Genomic DNA, 14,872 nt, shown 5'->3' on the forward strand with positions numbered 1-14,872 from the left:
GCGCCATACTTAAAGCATAGCCGTCAGGTCGCAATTTCTTTTCCCGTGAAGCGAGGCCCCGCGTTATTAATGGGAGAAATGAAAAGGCGCACGAATACTTGGCACGGTCGGCGCGCGCGTGTTCGCGCGGGTGGACGGGCGGAGGAATAGGGGGAGACGACGGAGGAGAAGGAGGAGGAGGAGGAGGAGGAGGAGGAGGAGGAAAGGATTTCGCGAAGTTACGGGAGAAGGTATACGGGAGAAGGTAGGAGAGAAGGTACGGGCAAAGGTAGAGGTCGTAGATGAAGTTGGCGGGACGTAGGACGGCCGGAGAGGGAGGGTAGCGGCGGGGAGGTGGGTTTGAGGGCGGTCCGGGACGAGTCAAGGGGTTGGAAAAGGGGCGACTCCGGCAGTCAGCGGGTTAAAGCCGCTCCGTGCGGGCGTTTCGTGTGCGTTGCCTCTCCGCTTCCCTCGAAATCCGACGGAATGTCGCGCAAAGAATGCCGTCGTCGAGGCTGTCGGCTCACGTGTTAATCATCCCTCGATAGTCGACGCGGTTACGTCTACGCCGAGCATCGTCGTCGCGAGTGGTGATTCAGTTTCGACGACACCGCGTACCCGATGCCTCGGTGTGTTCGCTTTAAACTGTTCCGCGAAAGCAAAAGGCAAACTGCTCTCGACGAGTGCCATCGTCGCTGCCGCTGTGACACGTGTTAATTAACGAAAGTATGGTCGCCGTGGTGTGCGCTTTCACGGATGGATAACGAGTCGCCGCGACTCGTTGCGTCGAGTCGAGAGTCGAGTCGAGTCGATCGAGAACGCTGTTTTCACGGAGATGAAAGTGCGTCGTGAAACGGGAATATCTCCAATTTCCCGTTGGTGTTCATATTTTTCGAGCAGTGAACCCCTCGCGTATTTACCACGGTACTTTAACCACCGATCCACGCCGTCTCGTGCAACCTTCTCCTTCTCTTGGAGCCAGGCTTTCCTCGCAGGATAGACAAATAGCATTCGCTCGTTTCAAGAAACACCGGAAAACGTTCCGATCTTAGAGACTTATATCGGGGATGTCGTTCGCCGATACGAATTACAAAATTTAACGAGTTTCCCGATACGTCGCGATGGAATACCGAGAAAATGTCGCGAGTTTTCGCGAGCCTCGTCGCCGCGTGTACCGGCTAAAAATTTCCTGTCTGGCACGAGACTAACGCGTTAACGCAGCCTCTATCTGCCGCGTAAAAAATCGCGCAATCATTCTCTCGAAGATAGATCGTAAATAACGCGTGTGAGTCACAGTGCCGTTATATTCGATAACGCGTATACGACCTGTACTCGCGCGTCGCTATTAATACGCTTATCGAAACCTGCTTTCCGAGGGCCGCGAATTATTACGTAAATTATTCGAGGATCGTAGACCGCGAGAAAACAAACAGTCGCGAGTGGAGTCGCGATTCGAGACGTCGGATCGAGCGATCGATCGTTCTCCTCGTCTCTGCTCTCCCGTCTCGTTCCGAGTCGAATCGTGCGATGATGCTGGGGAAAAAATCGAGCTTAAACTCGAGTTCGCATTTATCCCGTAGGAAATTCTCGTAGGTGGTTCGGTATTCGGAATTCATAGGGATCGGGGCGGATTTATGGCATAAATTTCGCGCGTATATCCAGCGAAATTCGAGCATTAGTCGTTTGTCATCGGTGCCCTAAACAATCGTTCGTACAGGGAACGTGTTTTAAACTTGGAATTTCTCGCGCGCAGCTGGCACCGTATCCAAAGATTCGTGGTAGTTTCGAAAGGAAAACAAGGCGGTTGGGGAAAAATTCGCGGCGTGCACGGCGGAATTTCAGTGCCGGGGGCCGGCATTGTCTCGCGTGATTAACGGCGCGTGTTTGTAATGGTTAATTGCGGATTCGCGCATCACGATGCCGAACGACGGTTCATCGAATAGGCTCGTCGTTTGCGCGTCCTAATATTTACGTAATCGGACTTGCGCGAAATAGTAACAGGTCGGGTTGACAGTGGGAAAAACGCAAAGGCTCGATCGGGACTGGTCTTCAAGCGGCTCGTAATTGCCATCGGTTTTTAACGCTGCGTGAAACTTTTCTAATTTCGCCGAATTCTTTTTACCAGGCGCGCTATCGCACAAAAATGCACCGGTTAATTAGCATCGCGGGAAAACTGCTCGCGACATTGTCTCGACCGAGCGAAATAGCGCGACGAGAAAGAAACGTGGGGACCGAATCGTGCGAAAATCGCACCGGCGCGTAATAAATTACGCGAAACGCGCTCGCGTTACGATAACGTCGATGTTACTCGATTAATCGCGACTCGACGAATTCTGGAGAGTCGTCGAACCTTCGTTTTACAAACAGAAACGATGGTAATCGAACGGTCTGATCGTGGCGAAATTCGAAAATTCTAACTCGTTCCGGTGTTGGCCCAATCGACCGACGATCGCGGAGGAAAGGCAGGGAAAACACGCTCTCAAAGAAAAAAAAAAAAAGGAAAAAAAACAAAAAAAAGGAAAAGCGGAAACAGGAAAAAACGCGATCGCCATAGCCGGCGCAATTAAGTCGTTGACAGGTGTTCACCTCGCAAATCAATCGCGTGTCTGGTACAGGCGGATCAGTCACGTGCGCGTGTTTGGCATCATGAATGCACTTGACTGCAACCATTTTCCGTGCAGTTGCATAACCAGCCGCTCGGGAAAATCGCGTTAACCGTGGCTCGAATTCGATTCTGTTTTCCATTTTCACGCCGATAGAGCGATCGCTCGCGGTCACGGAGCTGCGTCGTCGATGATCGTTTCTCGCCGATACGGGAGAGAAGAACGATTAGACGCGGATCGTTTCGCGTTCGTCGATCGGATCGCGGCCTTCCCAAGACTAATCGACGTTCGATACGCCCAGCTCGAATCGGAGTAAACGGATACCGCCGATGGGATTATCGATTCGCGGTGTAAAATTTGACGAACGTGGACCCGGCGTCGAGTTGGTCGAAAAGCGCGACCGATTGCACGCGCGACGATTAAATCGGCGAGCCGTGATTGCGTTACGTATCGTCGTCGGGACGTCGCGGTGTCGAAACACGAGCGGAAAAACTCGCGTCAAGCTTGACGAAGCCGTGGCGTTGGAATTTCGATCTCTGAGAAGAAAGGACGGAGGTTGCAACGAAACGAACGGAGGAAATTTCGTAAACACGTCGCGTCCCGCCGGATGTTTACCCGTTACTTTCGCGGAACGCGTTTAATTCTCGGCGCGGAATTTGTCTCAGGCAAGCCTGGCGCGTCCGCGCGACGACGAAACTGGTGCACGGTGGAACTGACACGGACTAGATTTTTACCACCGCGATTCGTCGGTTACTCGAATTTCTGTCGGTGAAGCGGCCGGGGTGTGCAACGAGGCCGGTGGTTGTAAAAGTTCCGCGGCCCGTCGAGATCAAACCCTCGAATTCGCAATTAAAATCGGTCGACGAAATTCCACCAGTCGACAGACAGTCGGCCACGTACTTAACCGTGTTCTTCGCCAGTGATTAGAAGGGACAGGAGCCGGTAAAGTCAGCGAGGAGCGGAACCATAGAGGGGAGGGAGGGAGAGAGAGAGAGAGAGAGAGAAAGAGTAGGAGAGAAAAGGTGTTTTAACGAGCAGACTGAGACGGTGACTCGTAGTGATCGATCCGCGTTATTTGCGGCGTATAATAGCGACGCGAGTGGGCCCCGCGTCAATTTGTCTCGCTTGCGACGAAGAGGTTGCCGATCGGCGAGGACTCATCGATCCATCGATCGGCAGAAGGTGCACGCGTATCGGCCGCGGACACTCGCTGCTGCTTCGTCACCGACCATGCATCCGCGATCAGCCGGATACGGCTGTTCCGGCACCAGTGAAGGATCGTCGAGTGGATCGCCGAATTGACAGAGGAGGCTTGCTCTGTTAAGCATCGGAGCCACGGCAACACTCTCACGTTCGCGTTAACGCCTGCGTTCGGGTGTTAATTAGCAGACATGTATGCCCACGTGCACGGTGATAACGGCATGTGCTGTTATCTGCCTACCGTGCTCTACCTCGAACGATATCGTAAGTTCTTTCTTCCCACCATAGCTACCCGAGAATCACGACCATCGTGCTCCCGTTGATTTCCGACTCGACTGAATTTTTTCTCGCGTTACCATTGACCATCGTTCCCCATAGCTTTTGAATCGTAAGAACGTACGAACGGAAGATGTGTCGCGAAGAAAATGGTGGAAATTTTGACCGAAACGTTGTCAACGACGCGATGGAACGGTAAATAACATCGAAATACCGCCGCGAAGCGTGTCGTCGGTGTTTGTCCGAGAAACTGTTCAAAGTTTTCTTACGACCATGAGCAAACGGACCGTTGTCTTCCGGTTACCTTTCCATCCGGCTGTAACCAGAGAACGGCTCGATACTCGGATGCGAGTCGGTCGTCGCGATACCTTATGCAAAAAGAACGTCACGACTGCTTTCCCGGTGAAATACGTTTTCGTAGTTGAACGCGAACGATCAGGGGCTCGGTAGCGAGTTTGCTTAAGCGGCCTGGGTATATTCTTGGCCGTATTAGTTCGGGGAATGGCGAGATTAGCGTTATTTTAAGGCGGCCGAGCGCTAAACGAGCAACGAGCAGGCGGAAGGGAACGGACGTTAACACGGGGTCCCAAACTTATTCAGGGAAAAGATAGCGAAAGGTTTTGCATAATGAAGCAGTTAAAGTACGGTTTCCTTTAACGCTCGAGACGTTAACCAACGCGGCGCTGCTACGCGCTGGTAAGCGTTATAGCTCGGTAATCGAATAAACGAGCCGCGCACCGAGATTGTTTATGTTTTTCGTGTAAATTTGCGGAAATTTATTTTCTCGTTTGCGGCTCGATATCGCCGGATCACGCGCAAACTGTTTGCTAATTTACACAAAACCGTCGCTCGCTTATTTTTTCGACCCGTTTCACAGCGAGGCTCCGAGACAACCCCTGAAAATCCAATCAATCTCCTTGCTGATCGGTGGCAACAAATTTCTAGAGGGACAGAGTTCCGATTGCCTTCGCGTTTTCCACGCAAAGCGTTGCGTGTTAATCATTTAAAGTGCATTTAGCGATCGCTGCTTTCTACGCTATCGCCGAATTCGCCTCTCCATGGATAATGAAATCGACAGCTTCCAGTCTTTCGGCTTTATCGATGGCTTCTTCTCTTCCTTTTCTCTTTCGCTTCCCCTTTCGTTCATTTTTCCAACAGCTGACCTCTGCAACGTTTATCGAAAAAGAAACGAACGACAAACCAAAAAAAAAAAAAAAAAAAAAAAAATAAAAAAATAAAAAAAAGAGAAAAAGAAAAACGAGGAGCAACGTACATCGGATTTTGTCGGGTTCCGGCAATCCCCGTTTTGGCGTTCGATGATTTATTCGAGGGACGGCGATCGGTGACGCGCGCCAGAACAACGATTAAAATATCGAAATTTAATTCTCGTCGGTTCATCTGGAAACGCGAACGCCACTGCTAGCAGAAACGATATCGACTCTCGACCACCGTTGCAACCCTACCGCCACTGTCGACGTTTGCTCGCAATTTGGGGCGAGACACGTACCCCTTGACCATCGGGCACGCAACCTTTAAACGAGCAAAGTCGCGGAACGCGTGGCAATTATACTCGCATTTCGCCTGGTTCGTCCTGAACGCAACGAGAATACCTTCGGAACGAATTTAGTTTCGCGTTAACGCTTTCCCCGCCCGACGAGGGATTAAATATGCAAATGGAATTTTCGCCGAAACGAAAGCGGAATTGGAGAAATAGAAACGTTAGCGGGAAATATTTGAAAAATCGGCGATGGGGTCAGGGTGTTTGTTTTTACGGGGGACTTTGAATGGCCGGCAATGGGATCGGGGTAAACGGACATCGAGATTATCGCGGTTTCACGCTATGGTTGCTCCAGACGACTGGGCTCGGTGGGCGGAGGATCGTTTCAGCTGTCGCGCGCAGAATGGAGATTAAATTGGCGCTGTTTGTACGATCGCCTTCGGTGCCCACTCGCCACTGTTCTTTATTATCGCTCGCGTATATTAGAGGATGGCCACGCGGAAGGAATTAGCTGGAAAATTGTTTTTCGGGCCGATCGAACGGCGATTGAACGATCAAATTTTTCTCCCGGCTAAACTGTGATTCTAGCTAAGTAGCTTAGGGAAAAATTATCGGATCGCGGGAACTTTAGCCGGCAGTGAAAGTACGGATAATATCGATAGCCCATAAAATAATTAAACGGTAGGGGTGTAAAAACAGGGGTTCGTATATTATTCAAATACGATCAGTCACGGTTCGCTATTCCCCCGTTCTCGTCGATAAAACTTTTTACGAAATGGGGCGGGGCTTATTGAATCCCACGTTTTCATCGCGATATCCACCGTCTGCGAGGAATCGATTCGGAAAACATTCTGCCGGAAGTCGCTACCCCATGAATCAGCCACGGGACGTTTTCGATCCAGCGATCGCTTTGATCTTTCGACTTAGGTCATTCGCTGGAACACCGACATTACGTAAAGCCTCGTGTTGCTCTTTGTTCCGCAAAACCACCGACGATTTGTCACGTGGCCTTTAAACGCTATCCCCGGCTGACTTCTGGATCCTCGGGATCGGCAAGCTCTCTGCATCTCGATTCGATTTAATTGTCTCGCGATTTATTAAACGGACGGAAAGCGTGTCTCACGTTCATCTGCCGATTAAACGCTTCCGTTTATTCCGTTGATCGCGATAAACGACCACGTTCGTTCTAATAAGAAGCACCTGATACCCCTTTCCCTGATACGCGTATAACCCGCGAGAAGCAATTTACGATTCTCAGCGGAGATACCGCGCGACATTTTTCCACTTTACCGTCACGCTGGCGATAGGAACAGGGAAATTGCCAGAGTTACGTCCACTAAACCGTGGCTTGTTAGGGGGATTCAGATTTCACGGGGTCGCGACAATTTGTTAGCCGTCATCGGCAAGAAAGTAGCGATTTTAATCGCCGTTACGGGCGCACCTGTCCCTCGCCATTTGCAATTTCGGTGAAAATCGGTAAGAGTCGATGGGTAACGAGGGTAGCGAGTAGATTTACTCCGATGAGGTTTTAGCTTTTAATATATTATTTCATTTTTACTGGTTTTAACACATTGCGTACGGGTCACGAGATATCTCGTTTTCAGATTTTTTCGATTCAATCTGTGACTTGGGCAGCTAGAGACAAATGTTTTTGTTACGTTAACAGGGTAGTGAAGTCTTGCACATTGTTGTGACAAATGATAAGCAAAATAACTGAACGTTGACATTCCAAGAATGTAAAAACAGTCAGTATAGCCAGTCTATCGGTAGCTCTGTGAGGATCGTTTACCGCGCCTTATAAAGTGTTTTATTGCTGTACATTTTGTTATTTCGAAATATATGTGCAAATTTGTACTGAAATAGTTTTTAAAAGTCATTTACATTTTCAATCTGATGCCAAACAACATTGCAGAAAGGAGTATTTTTACTTTAGCAGATATCACATTCTAAAGCATTATTCAAGTTTGTAAGATAAATGTAAGTTAAAATGTATAAAATTTTATATAATAAATCGATGTATAAAGTATATAGTAATATCTAAGAATACTTTATGTGAATATATTAGCAATTTTAAATTAAAAATGTGCATATATGCAACGTATTGCTTGCCAGGCATGCTTCTAGACGCCGTACGCAATGTGTTAATATTCCTTCCAGTATACACGTGTTTGTCTCTGCTTTACTTCTTATATACCAAACACGATGATTCACGCTTCGCTTATACTCATCCATACACACATACACACACATTCACACTTCTATACACGACATTTGGATAGGAGAGGGATATTACCGACCTACAGTTGCTACCTTTTACATACTCGACTGTCGGTGGAATTATCGGGACCTTAGACACCGACTTAAACGTCGAGACGTCTAAGCGTGACGAGCACTGGCGTTTAACGCGTCGTATTTATTCATCGCATCGTGTATGTATAATTTATACCCCGAATGGTATGAAACTTCTGATATTAAATTACGGGGACGTCGCTGATGCAAATTGAACGTGGTCGGGGGCCAGGGGATGCAAATGTATCAGTCGAATGTATACCAACGTGCCGAACAAATGAGTTAGATAATAGCGAGGGAAAAGTAAGGGAGTCACGGGGTTAGGGGGAAAAAGAGAGGAAGGAAAGCATCAAGTGGAAAAGCCGACTGGATGTCACGAATCCGTTTTCTTTCCCTGACAGCAGTAACGTGCAGAACTTCGCCGGGGGGAACGTAAAATTCTTCCTCTCTATGTAAAATGTCGGCATTCGCCCTTCCGCCTCTCCACTGTCAACGTGCTTCGTTCCCGGCATTCCACTTTCTCCATCTCGCATTGATTATTTTCTTTCGCGCCGAAAGTTACGTTAAATCGATTACGCTATTACGTCACGCTGCTCGCTTTTTCGTTTCGGGACGGTGCTAATTGGAAAACTCGCGAAACCGCGGAAACTTCTTATCGTCTCGCGGCAGAGAGATTTAAAACGCATCGCGTAGACTTGTTTCTCTCTTTCCCCTTTTCTCCTTATCCCTTTTCTCGTCTTTTTCCTCCCATTTTTTGGTACAGTCTTCGGACGTCTTTCGGCGTGTTCTTTTTCCACGGTGGCTATTACGGAACTTTATCTTGGCCTTTTTCCTCCTGTTCCTTTCGATTCGTCGAGGGGTCGGTTTTTAAGTATTCGAAAGGTTTTGTCGTCGTTCGCGGGAGAAATATAGGAGAAAAAGTGGCGCGGAATATTAAGGAGAACGGAATTACTTTTTTATCTCGACTTAACGTCAGCCCATCGACCCCTAAGGAAATTTATTACCTTTAATTCTTCTCTTTTCCCTCCTCGAGTCACGGCTGAAAGGTTTGATATTTTCTTGCGATTTTCATCCCGGTTACCGGCAAAGAATTACTTTCCACTCAATGAAGATGACGGCCTATCAAATGGATCTTTTTAGCCGTGCATGAAGAAGAGCTCTCTCCCCGATGCTTTAATACCCGACATGGTTCGACACGTCGAAAAAGGCGAGAAGAGAAAAGGATATTCGTCGATTCTTAATTCCAGGCGATAACTTTTCCGCTCTGTTCCACATTTTTCTCCTTTCCCTTTCGAAATTTCGTCGTTATCGATTCTCCATTTTCCCCCGTTCTCGTTCGCGACTTTGCTCCTCGCCGTTTCGCCGAGTAATCGTATTCGCGTGTAATAACGCGTTAGCAGCGGGGCAAAATAAGGAATTAATGAAATGTGCCAACGACCAGCGAACCGTGCAACATTAAGGGGATTATATCGGCGCGGAACAACTATTTAAGTAGTACGAGTCCGCCGTTATTCGCACGTGAACAATTTTCCGCCCCTTTTCGTTCTTTTTTCCACGACGTAACGCGTTACTTATCAGCAATTCAAAGTTAAAATAATAAACCGTGTTTGTTTTTCCTCTTATATTCCATTGGAATATCGATTTCAAAAACGAGACTGTACGACAGTCGATTATACGATACCGAGCAATCGTACATCGAGCGTTCGGAAACTATGATTTCCCGGTTCGTTCGTTTCCCCCTCGACAGGGGAAGAGAAAAAGGCAAGGAGGAAAAATGAAAAGAAAACAAGAAACGGATACAATTTTTCATCCCGTAAAACCATTTCCGTCGATGTACGTATAGATTTCCATCGCGGTATCGCGCGAAACAGTTCCTACTTCGGAGAAAAACGAATTTTCCGGATTTCGATTCATCTCGTAGTCACGTTCAGCTGCATTTGTCTCACGCCGGTGTGTTTTCGCGACACGGGAGGTGGCGGGATCCAATTATTCGAAATTTCCATAATTCTGGAAGTACAGGTCCCGTATTCCTGTAGCCCGTAAATTCCGAAAATCTGTATTCCGCTGTTCCCTTGTTTATCTTACGCGCCAGACGCCAGTGCCGGTAATATGATGGCCTGGATTAAACGTTGTCTGCGAATTCTCGCGAAACTTGGAATCGATTCGCGTCTAAACTCCTCTCTCGTTCGCCGGCTGCGCCAGTTCAATCTCTGCCCGATCCTTTTTCGATTACCCACCGTCGAATCGTTGTCGAAGATTATTCACGGTACATCCGTAATAATAATTCAACCTGTCTCCGTTTTGTCTGCGCGCCGTTTGATGCGTCGCCGTTTCTACGCTTTGCCCGTTGAATTTACGACGTATTTAAAGGGTAGAGTTCCTTCGACGCGTGTAACGTATATCCGACGTGGATGTCATGGATCATCGGTCAGAGGGGACGTATCAGCCGCTATTTTTCATAGGGTTTTCGAAATGACAACCGTCGTTCCATTTACCTTTTGTACGCGCCTCCATAAGGCATGATAAATGTCCCAGTTTGTGCGGTTTCGCTTCTCTCCCGTTTGCATAAACTTAGCCCGAAGAATATTTCCTTCCTCGATATTACGCCCGGTCCGCGAAAGGAATTCGTATGATTTTGCTTTACGACGGCTGTCGGTTCGTCATTCCGACGAACGCGAGACAACGAGGTCGCGTCGGATAAATTCCGCCCCTTACTACTTCGCCCGTCCGTTCCAGCCTCGTAAATCCGCTAATTGATCTTTCTTTATGGCAGCTCGCGCGTGAAAACCGGGGAAAACCGGGGGAAAAGGGGGCAGAACTCGCGTATCGCTGTAGTCGCTGTTTATTAAATTATCAGACATTTCTTTTACCTTTGGTCGTTACCCTTTTCGCTCCTTTTTCAAGCCTTTTCCAACGCGGGAGTGGAATTTTTGTCGCGCGAGAAATCGAGCACGAACTGAATATCGTTATTGTGTATCGTTGCTTTTATGCGAGCAACAACGGTGACCATGATTTTTCCCGCTTTATTTGAAACGAGAGACACGGTTAAAAAGAAGAGTGTACAATGTTTTAAACGTTTCATCGTCGCGGTGATTGTGGGAAACGTTGTGGAGACACGAGTGCCGTAATTCACTTCGATAATTAGGGTGCTTTAATTAGACGCACGTCGAGGAAGGAGGGTGGCGTCCTTTAATTATTGCGTGCGAACTGTGTCACCGGCGCACGTGCTAATGAACGACGAAAATAATAGCCTGGCGGCCGTCTTCCTTCGTCTGTTTCCGTCCTTACGGCCGTGCCTTTCGTTTTAATCCGGATCCTAAATTAAACGTTTCCAGAAAAGCCTAAATTAATTTCCGCTTCCCGCCACGTGCATTCTCAAAATTTCTACGCGTCTCCAACGACGGACATTCGCGTAATTTTTCCTTATTAAAAATAAAGATTCATCCCATATCGTACGAGCCCTTCGTTCGCAGGGCCGACTAACATCACGGAATAAAGCTAGAAATTCGTTCGAAATTAAAGGGGTTGAATATCAGCCACCGAAATCGAGAAAAAGGAAGAAAGGAAATTAAAAAAGCCAAGTTGATCACGCTAACCTGAGAACAGCTCGTACATCGCCACGGGGGTACTAATTAAATTCGTTATTGCTATTTTATAGCAGGCATAAATTCGCGATAAACTGCTCCGCAACGCGGAGGCTGGTAAAAAGGAGAGGGACAGAGAGCAAAGACAAATTTACGTTTCCTTAATTTAGCATTATTCTGGTACAGTTCTTATCCTTTCCGTGGAATCTCTTTGCAGCGGCTTTGATTAAAAATCCAGCGGCTGACTGGCAGCTTCTGTTTCCGCTTGTGTAGCTTTCTTAATTAAGTCTTCTGAATTTATTTCACCCTCTGAAGAAAGAGTTTCGATTCTCGCACCGTAAACAGGCAGCGAAATGAAACTCGCGTCGCAACTCGTGCGCGCGGAACGTTGAACCCGCGACAATGTTCAGAGCGGTCGGAGCCGGGTTCGAGTGGGTAGAAAAGAATTTCGTTAATTATGGAGGACCTCGCGTGGAGAAGGTCGCGTTGTAACCGAAGGTGGAAAAGCCGCCTTTCCCTGAATCATAAAGCCGAGATAAATGGTCGTGCTTGGCATAGTTTCATCGCTGTTCACCAAGGTAGACGACTTACCCATTGCCCTCTTATTACCCCTGAGAAATTTTCTCCTTATTACCGAACCAGATACGACCCGCTAAACGAGGACACGGTTTTCGTTTTTCACGAGAAGACGCGGTCGTTTGGCGTATATATTGCCAGTGGATTACATCGAAATTGCTCATCCGAATACCGTAGCATACCCTCGCGATGCTAATAAATACCGCTGTCGTATATCTAAAGTCGACGATAATTTCTCGAAATCGTGGGTAATCGATTATTCGAAAAAATAAATTTTTTTAATCGAAGCGCTCGAAAGTGGAGGACGAGAGATTTTTAGTGAAGAGAGCATTACGTTTTCTTGACAGGATTTTATTATATACGGGGGACCAGATACGGAAAAGGGAAGGCTAGTTTTTCGAGGAAGACTCGTATCGTTGGAGAGACGTAAGCGAACTGATTCTTTTTCACTACTCATTAGGCGTCGAGGTGGTCCGCGCGTCCGCGAGTCATGGGGCCCTGGTCGTAAAGACATGTGGGGGTCCTCCCTCTTGGTCGTTTGAAGTCAGCTGGTCGCAGGTATCCTCGGTGGTTGGCGTAGCTAGAAGGTAGGAAAAGGAAGGGATGCGTTTCGTCCCGGGTCTGTTAGCGGACTCATCGGTAAGGCTAGCTTAGCAGGCGCTGCCTTAGACACTGGGGATACTATTGGAAGGTCGGGAAGTCATATATATAGGAGTCAGAGGTTTTCCGAGGATTTACGGGAAAGTCCTCGAAGACGGAATCGATCTAGTGGCGAGGGTGAGAACTGATAGAATTTGGTATGGCAGTGGAGTTAGAAAGGAAAGAACACTGATTATAGAAAGGCAACGCTTTAATATTTGGTGACTCGCTCGGTGTGCGCTTTATAACGATTGCTTAGAGACTGACTCGTTAGAACAATAATATTTGTCTGGCGACTGACACGTACAAAATCATACACGAGTATGTAATAATCAAAAACATTTTAATATCGACGTTATATGCGAGATATCTCGATTTATGTCATTAGCATTCCAACAAGAATGATGGTCGCTACAGACATAAACCAGGCCCCCATTGACCTCTCGATGTCTCGAAGGAGTCGAAAATATCTACAAGGAACCTTCGTTTTCCGCATCTGGGATGAGTCTCTACACACACTTCCCACGCGAATTTTCGCGCGTACGCTCAGTTATTATCTAACCGTTATCCTTCCTCGCGCACAGTAGTAAAAAGTACGCATGGAAGGACGAGGCTCCGTAAATTTTTACGCGTTTCAACGCGCGGACTTGGGTAAATTTCGCGCATTAACGTTATCGACACCTAACGCGATTTAACGTACGTTTACGGCGTACGTACCTGTGACGCGTAGCGCGAACCGTGTATACGTTCTCGCAAAGGGTATCCATATCCGGCTGTTTTTTTTTCCTCTCTCTCTTTTTTTCCTCGTTTACGCGGAAAGTGGTTTTCCCGTTTTACGGTGTATCCGGGACGTCGCGAAAATGGAACGCACCGAAAGGAACGCTCGTTACACGCGCGTATAGCGAGCTTTTGAGAAATCAAAGCGCCACTTTGACTTTTACTCCCCGTAGGACGGTGAGCATCGACGGGGCGCTTTGATTTTTACAAACTCCGTCGATATCGATTCACGGTATCTTGGCCTTCCGTTTTAGTCACATCTGAGGAGCGTGATCGGTGACATTCTATTTATAAGATCGTATCGACCTTGCGCGAATGTCGACGCGAAGGCATCAATAGATCGATCGAGCTGATAAATCGAGTGGAAGTCACTCGCGATTTTAACGATAAGCATATATTATCGTGTCTAATGGAAACGGCGATGACGTGATCCTTAACGGAATAGAAATAAACGTCTCGGACGATAACAAGCCCGAATCTATCGTTGATCGTATTTAGCCTGTTTTCGGTGGGCTTGTAAGTAAGTATCGAGCGAAGAAACGCAATTGTCCACGAAAGAGCCAAAGGTTGCTTTGGAAATGGAGCGTTTATCGGTAATTGGCCTCTTAGCGTTCTCGTTTAGCAGAACGGTTAATGATAATTAGCTCAACCCGTTAGAAGTATTCCGCTCGGTTATCTGCAAAATGATTTTCGCGTTCAAGCCTTTCTTGCTTCTTTTCATTCGCTAAAAACGACACTGTCGTTGGCCTCTCCGTGCGCTTGGTAAATGCAACAACTTTACGCGATAATCGACAGTTCGAGTACAATGCATAAATGGCACGAATCTATCCCTGTGTTTCGACACGCGGAATCGTAGAACGACACTGTTGTTGGCCTCTCCGTGCGCTTGGTAAATGCAACAACTTTACGCGATAATCGGCAGTTCGAGTACAATGCATAAATGGCACGAATCTATCCCTGTGTTTCGACACGCGGAATCGTAGCTAGAATTCTCCACTGTCGTCGCCCTAACTCGATAACCGTGTCGCCGAGAACGTCATTAACAAGACGTTCATTAAAGTCGGTTCCCCGGTAATGACGTGACTTTTGATGGACTTTTGGACGGCGTTTGAACGTCGTGGCTTGCAATTTTAATTGCTATATTCTCCCTCGAGTTTAACAACTTAATTAACAGTCTCCAAGCGTTTATTAACACGTTCGCTGGCATACAGGTCAGTTGTGGCCGGCTGTAAAGCTGTCATGAACGCCACGGAGCCTCGCGGGTAATCGGTGATATGGGAATTAATTAAAAGATTTCGATTGCGCGAACATGATCGTATAATTTGCCAATTACGTATTCGGGTAATTTCGATATCGCCATGTCGACGCGATATCGATCGCGGATATCAAATCATCCGCGACTCGAAGATTTCTACGTTTGCTAAGTATTAAGGGGTTATAATGCAAGGAAA

This window comes from Eufriesea mexicana, unplaced genomic scaffold (genome assembly GCF_001483705.2).
Source record: "Eufriesea mexicana isolate 0111107269 unplaced genomic scaffold, ASM148370v2 scaffold596, whole genome shotgun sequence".
Taxonomy (NCBI): domain Eukaryota; kingdom Metazoa; phylum Arthropoda; class Insecta; order Hymenoptera; family Apidae; genus Eufriesea; species Eufriesea mexicana.